The following is an 8,484-nucleotide window of genomic DNA, read 5'->3' as shown; positions in this document are numbered from 1 at the left end:
ATATCAGAATTTTGCTATTGATTGCTTCTTGTGTTGTTTTGGTTTGTTGTATTTGTTTTCGTGTTATTTTGTTTGTTTTTGTTTTGACAATAAAGTTTTCCACTGTGGGTGGTATCATGGTGTTGTTTCTACTTACAATCTATGATGGCACGATAATTCTATTGCTTTGTCAAGATGGGTAGAGGTTTGTCTGCAATCCATCACTTCCCCACATAAAAAATAATATATTGCAAACATCTTCATTTCTATTTGTAAAATCAAAAATCATATTTTTTTTTATCACACTTTGCATACTGGCTTGCTGTATTAAAGTACATGAAAGCTTTATCAATGTAGCTGACTTAAAGATCATTATCATTTCAAACTTCAAAAGTATATCGAGGTTCATAAGCGGCATCATCAGTAGAGTTTAACAAGGTTTTGACTTCTGACTTTGTTGGTGGTGCTTGGAGGAGTAGGCTTTGGGCAAGCACAAAACTTATCTATTTAGAGGTTATGTGAAGTAGGACTGAATATTTAGACCCGAAAATTCAGCTCACTTGACGCACTTGTCCTTGCCCATCTGGACTCAGTAGTACCTAAGAAAAACAATTAAAAGAATAACGTTCAAGTGCAACTGAATGATATTTTAGGCGAGTATCGGATTGACATTCTTTAAATATTGAGTTTTGGGTGAAATCCGAACTGAAAATTAAAGTAAAAAAGTAAAGGACATTTTCATTATAAGCTAAGATCACTTGTCGTTCTAAACTGAAAATTAAGTAAAAAAAAGGATTCGTCGATACAATCAAAAAATAATCAAAATAAAAAAGATTTGGTAATTTTATTTCAGAGTGATTCAAAGCGTTATGTTATATATATAATGTTAAATAAATCCAACCTTAAACCTAACACTCACCTCACCAGTCGCCATATCCCCTTCCCCGCTCCCCCCCTCTCCTGAAGCAACTTCTTCTCTTTTGCTTCTTCTTCTTATAGTATATATATGATTTATATGTTGTGTATATATTTATACATATTTAAATATAAGGGGGAGAGGATAGCTTAGATTAGATTTTCTTTTTGGATTGATGATGAGATTGAGGGTTAGAGGACAATGAGGAGATTCGATAGGGTTATAATTATCATTTACAAAATAAATATATATTTTTCAAAATTTTGGGTATATCGGGTGAAATCCATCAAACTCGATCGAAACTCGATAGCTTGTACCTGAAACCTGACACTAAAAATGAGTAGGTTCTGTAGATATTTTTCCACACCCAAAATCCAAAAACAAAAAAAAAAAACAAACTTAATAAACTCAAAACTCAGAATATCTGCCCGATGTGCAGTCCTAATATGAAGAGGGTTTTACTTTCTAATTTTATAGCCTAGAAAGAATTGAAAGAAGAGCATGTATGAATACTAATGAACCAAAATTTACAAAGAGGATGATATTTTAAGGTAAAGATGAAAGGTTATTTTTGCATAATTTATATATTATTGTGTCTTTGATTTTTTTCAAAATGTTAAAGATCCCCAAACTAATTCATGGGTTGTTGTGCCCATTTTGTTAAATTTTGTCATATGTGGCTAACTAAAATGCTATTGTGACAATTTATTTTATTGGCACGGTAGTGTTGTATGTATAATTTTGAAAAAAAAAAAAATAATTTTTTATAGAATTAAATATTAAAAGTTTTTAATATTGATATTTTCTTAAAACACATATTTTTTATTGTAAACATTTATATTATCATTTTGTTTGCTATATGTTACGAAACTTAACAAAATACTGTGAATAATTTAAAAACTATTTTTAAAAGTAAAAAAAATCAACCAACACAATAATGCATAGATCATTCGGTCCTAAACAATTAGGATAAAATAAAAATGCATCTCAATATATAAATAATTTTTACTGAGATGCTCTCGTGGAGTTTTATGTCTAAAGGAATGAACTATAAATTAGCATATGCAAAAAAGTGATTTTTACTATCTACAACATAAGGGTATTTACCTATGTGGCCACATGGAGCTGCCTATAACTTTTCAATGTGGGATACAAACATTTACCTATGATTAGGTAAATTAGATAAAGTTAATTATGCTTGCTTTTATAAACTAAAGTGATTGACGTCAAAACTCTTTTATATTTTAATTTTTTTATTTGTTTTTTGTGATAAAATTTTCTTAAGCTTATTTTTCTTTACAAATTTGAGGTACTAGTTAAATATCAATTGAATAACCACTATATACACTTGTTTATATGTGACAATAAAACCTCAAAACCAATACAGTATTAATCTAGTTAATATTTAATGATTATAACTAACTGACACATCAAATTTGCAAAAGAAATAAATAAATAAACATAAGGAGTTTTGCCACCAAGAAAAAAAATAAAAGAATTAAGTGTATAAAATTAAAATATAAAAGGATTTCTATTCCAAAAAAAAAATATAAAGGGATTTTGCCGCAAATAACTTTATAAACTATAGTGAATAAGTGCGTTGCATGAAGTGTCTTGTTTTCATGTTTTACACTATATTTGGTAGGAGGGGGAGATGAGTGGATGGAAAGGGATGGAGAGAGAGTGATGAAAGGAGAGACTAAAACACTTAGTTGGCAAGAGGGAGCTCCAAATTTGAAAGTATTATAGAAAAAGGCAAAATACATTTTACAAAATACAATAACTACTTTTAAAAAATAATAAAATTTTATTTTAAAAGGACAATTTTATAATTTTACTAATCAATTTTGTCTCCATCCTTCTCACCTCACACCTAATATCAAACAATACAAAGGAGATTAACAATACTCTCTATCTCTCTTACTCATCATCCTCTCTAACCTCTCCATCTATCGTACTCTTCCTCCCATCCACCAAACATAGCCTTAATTTGTATTAGTAATACAGGGGTTGATATTGTTTATTATTTCTAAAAATATAGGTTAATTGTCTAACTGATTATAGAAATAAATATATAAATATATATTATGCACTACCATTTATATTTAAACTAGTATATATTTTTGGTACATTGGAAAATTTTAGTTTGTATGCTTAAAATAAGTCCAATAAATCAAAATAACTTACTATTGGACCCTATTATAAAATTATGCTAATATTTCAAGTGTTTCCAAAATATCCTTTCATAATTTCTTCATTCTCTCCCAAACACTCTAATATTGAAGCTCCTCCACTTGCATTTGGATCCGCCACCGCACAACCTCCACCACCTCAGCCCATAAAATTGCAAGAAAGGAAAAAGGCAAGAAAGATATAATTTGGACCCATCATCGCCGCCCATCACAAATAAACTGAAAATTTGAAGATATTAAGCTACTATTGAACCGTCGTCGAGGGCATCGAACTCAGCCTATAAGTTTTTATTTTTTACAGCATTATTGAACCATTGTTGAGCCCACATCGAGGACATCGAATACAATCATCGAGTTGGCATTGTGACCATATCGAGACTATCAAACTTGAACGAAAAAAAAAGGAGAAAAATTGGCAGACAAAAATGAAACACCCAAAACAAATCTGACAAATCGAAACAATCCTCATTTGAATAGAAATAACACAAAACAATCTCATAAATAATGCATACATTTCGATAGTTTTCTTTTTCTTCGTTTTTTATTAAGAAAAAAATTTAACCTTAGCTTGGAGAAGAACTTGGGGCGATCGACGTTATGGGCAACATGGCTCTTGGGCTCCCATTGTGGGTTCTCAAAGGTTTTGGGCGAATAGACAAAGAGGGAGAAAGAGGAGAGATCGTGGACTCTGCTGGGCTTCGGTGGGTTCTTAGACAGAGAGAGAAAGGGATGGGTATCTCATAAACAATGCATACATTTCGACAGTTTTCTTTTTCTTCGTTTTTTATTAAGAAAAAATTTAACCTAAGCTTGGAGAAGAACTTGGGTCGATCGACGTTATGGGCAACATGGCTCTTGGGCTCCGATTGTGGGTTCTCAAATGTTTTGGGCGAATAGACAAAGAGGAAGAAAGAGGAGAGATCGTGGACTCTGTTGGGCTTTGGTGGGTTCTTAGACAGAGAGAGAAAGGGATGGGTGTGATTTTCTTGGGTCGATTTTTAGTGCAATTTTTTAGGGTCGATTTTAGGCTCCAATGTCGTGAAAAGATACAAGTAAAATAAATGATCCAATCCAATCTGCACGATCTAATACAATCCGCAAAGTGTGGATATCCGCACTTGTGCGGATTGGCTTGGATGGGAAAATTTAAAATTCGCACTTTTGCGGATTGGATGTTAGTTGACATGTAAAAGTAACCGATTATATCCAATCCATAAATATTTATAAAAAAATTATATATACAATTAACATTTTAATGTAAAGAAAATAATAATTTAAAAGTCCAATACACACAATACAATTATATTTCAAAATTTAATATATCAAATATATATTTCATTTTTATATATAATTTTCTTTTACATACAATTTAAAATAAAATTAAATATTTTTTTATACATTCAATTTTTTTTTCTTTCTTTTAATTTGTTATTTGTTATTTTATTTATTTTAATTTGTTGTTGGAGACATTAAATAACAATAATTTGTTTTATTTTGTTACTAGTTATGTGAAAAAAAATTATAAATATTAAATAATTTAATATTAAAAAGTAACTAATCTAAAATAACCGATCCAATTCGTACTTTTACGGATGGATTGGATTGAATTTGAACTATTGTACGGATTGGATTGGATCCAAAATATGAAATTCGTACTTAGTGCGAATCGGATGCACTATGAGCGAAATAGTGCGGATTGGATTGGATGAACACCCCTAAGTAAGTGTGTGTGTGTGTGTGTGTGAGAGAGAGAGAGAGAGAGAGAGAGAGAGAGAGAGAGAGAGAGAGAGAGAGAGAGAGAGAGAGAGAGAGAGAGAGAGAGAGAGAGAGAGAGAGAGATAGAGAAATTATGGGAGGGGTATTTTGGGAACACAATGAAAAATTAACATAATTTTGTAATGGGCACGTATTCAAACGAATTTGAGAAGATTCGAGCAATGAATGTTGCGATTTCATTATATCTTAAGGAAATTGGATTTACGAAATGGGTTCGATCATACTTTCTAAGGGTACGTTACAATGTAATGACGAGTAATTGGGCTGAGATCTTCAACAACACAACTAAGGACACAAGAGGCTTTCTGATCACTACTTCTATAACATTCCTGAGGTCCAAAGTCCAATAGTGGTTTGTTACGCGAAAAGAAAAAGCTAATAAGTGGACGAAGACCCTAGCACCAGAAATGGAGGAGGACTTGGCATTGCAGTTTGAGAAATCTCAGTATTTGAACATTGACACATGTAGACCTTACACATTGAATGTCCACCCTGGGGGATCAGTTGAGACTGGTGTCGTAGTGGACTTGCAGGAATAGACTTGCACTTGCGGCTTGTTCCAAATCATGAAGTTTCCTTATCCTCATGCATGTGTTGCAGCTCAGCAACGAAGTATTAGCATGTATGTACTATGCTCGCCATATTATACAATAAAATATTGGAGGAGCACATATGAAGGTACAATTATGCCAGTTTGTGACGAGAATGATTGGGAATTGCCTGATGACATAAAGAACATGACATTTGGAGTATCTCTTGAGAAGCAACCAGTACGATGACCCAAGAAGCCAAATGTAATACCCGGAATTAAGAAAAAGGATTAGCAAAACCCTAACTAGATAATTATGTATAATTGAGGAATTATATTATTATATAGTTCAATATATGTGATTTTATATGAATTTTAATATATTAAAGACGTCGTTGGTGAGCTAGGGGTATTTCGGTAATTATGACCCGAGAAGGGTAAAATAATGAAATTAATTTAATTACGTACTTAATAGAACTATATTATTATATAGTATGCATGTGTTGTCATTTCAGGTGTGTTCTGACAGGTTAGCGCGGTATAGTCACAACTGGGAATTTCGGGCCGAACCGGGTTCGGGCCCAAAATGTAAATTAGATTGATTATTCGACATTTTATTTAATGAGTGATAATTTAAAATTTATTTGAAATTAATTGAGTATTGAATGACTATTTTACCCTTGTGAGGGTGTATGTGGGTATTTAAGCCTTAAGGGCATTTTGGTTATTTGACCCCTAATTACTATGTTTGGAAAATGATTTTGATGAAATGAAATGTAATTTTCTGGATTTTTCTCCTTCTCACCCGACCCCTCTCTCTCTCTCACTCACTCAAACCCTCTTGAATTTTCAAAGCTTGGATTTTGGAAGGAAAAAGCTTGATTTTTGGTTTGATTGAAGCTTGAATTTGGAGGAAGATCTTTGCTTTTGTTGTATTGAGAATTAAGGTAGCTTTCCATGATCTTAATCTTGTTTTAGCTGCTGAATTATTATGGGAAAAAGCATGAATTATGTGATGTTCTCTTGATATGCATGTGTTTGGATTTAAGGGTTTTCATGATATTATATCTTTGATCATGCTTGAAGGTTGTTGTGGGTGATTTTAGGTTGTGATATTGTTAGAAATTATGAGTTAGATTGATTCTTTAATTAATCTTAGCAGCTGTGAAATTGGTGTAGAAATTATCCTTGAACTCTAGCTCTTGTATGTGTGTTCATGGAGGAATTTTGCTCAAAGTGTTGAGCTTGTGTTTATCTTGCTTAAATTTGAATTTTTGATGTGTTTAATTGCTGAATTTTTAATGCTTGATAATGTGTTTTAAATTCTTAGTGTTGGCTAGCTGCTATAAGTGGTAAATTGAGAATTTGGTTGTGAAAAGCAAGCTTGAACTCAAGCTTGGTGCTTTAATGGCACTTTTTGATTCTTAGTGAAATTATTGTGTTTAAGTTGTGGAATATGTTTATTATGACATATAATGATGCTCTGGAAAGTTTGGTAGTGTTTGTGGAAGATTTGAGTAAGTTTTGGGGGTTTAAAGATTGAAAATTTTCGTGTTCTCTGCCCAGACAACCGGGATTCCGGTTGGTTCAGGGCTGTCCAACCGGAATTCCGGTTGGAGTTCATCGGGAAATGCTGAATTTTGTTTTGGCCATAACTTTTGACTCGGGACTCCGTTTTGGGAGTTCTTTATACCGTTGGAAAGCTCTTTTCGAGCTCTATGTGATTATCTATGATTTGAATGCCAATCTTATATTTTTGTGGAAGTAGATTTAGGGATTAACCTTATTTGTGGAAATCTCGGTATTGTGACTAGGATTACCGGCACCTGGTCAGGAGCACCCGGGGATTTGGAATCTCTACTATTGCAGAACATCAGGTAAGACAGTGATTAGAACGTAGAGTATGCGCAGTGGCGCTTATATTGAAAATGATATGCATGAATGTTTAGTAACCGGGATTAGGGTTATTACCCTAATAGGAACGGTCTAATAGCCTAAAGTTATTACCCTAGTGATATATGTGTATAAATGCCATGCCATGTTAATTGAAATGAGATTTAGGGATTATGCACTCAAGGCATAATCAGATTGGACTCGGTACCCATAACCGAGATGAACCACTTCTAAGGTCTTAATGTATTTAGACGTGTGAGAGTAACACGTGGGTCTACGTCATGTAGATTTAATTATATGTGTGAGCGCAACACATAGGTCTACGCCATGTAGACATAAATGGTCATGATGAAATAATGATCAGGTCTGTGCTATACAGACATATGTGAATGAGCATATTATATTTGTTATGATTTATACTGTCTTGCTGGGCTTGGATCACGGGTGCTCTACTGTGCAGAAAAGGGTAAGTCAGTGGCTGATCAACCATGAGTTTGAGGAGCAAGACGAAGAATGTACATGTTCAAGCCATATCAGACCAAGCGGGTTAAGGGTCTATCAGTGATGAACTTTTGAATTCTATTTTGCCGTTTAGGTCGGCTAGAAAGAAATGACTTGTAATAGCGGTTGTAAATATTTTTGGGATCCCAACTATTTTAAAAGTTTAAATATATTACAAGTTTATTTTCATTCTGTTTAATATAAAAGTTTAAATTCTGCGCTATTTTGATTAGTAATCCCGATTAGGGGATTAGGGTTTCATAAGCCTTTTTGGGTAGCGTGCCTAATTATTCAAGGCGTTACACCAAAGGTTAGAAGAATTAAGTCAAACAAAACTGCTTGTAATGGTGAAAGGATCGTGATAAAACAAACCTGCATAAAGTGTGGTGGCAAGGGGCACAACAGAAAGTTTTGCACCTACATATGTTAAAATAACTATTGAATTTTAATAATCATATTGTTATGTATTGTAGTGTTCCATATTATTGTTGAAATCTTGTTGGACTTTGTTGAACATTAGTATTTGTGGCATGAGCAGGTTTTCATAAAAAAAAATAGCAACAATTTCAACATTTGTTCCTATAAAAAAAGCACAGGCCCGATGTTAGTTCGATGTGAGTTTGATGGTTCTCCGACCCTTGCATGGGGTTATGATGAAAATTATTGCACCCATCGAGCAAGCATTGGACCAACATCGG

Source organism: Cannabis sativa, chromosome 7 (assembly GCF_029168945.1).
Source record: "Cannabis sativa cultivar Pink pepper isolate KNU-18-1 chromosome 7, ASM2916894v1, whole genome shotgun sequence".
NCBI lineage: Eukaryota > Viridiplantae > Streptophyta > Magnoliopsida > Rosales > Cannabaceae > Cannabis > Cannabis sativa.
This window is presented reverse-complemented; position numbering follows the sequence as displayed.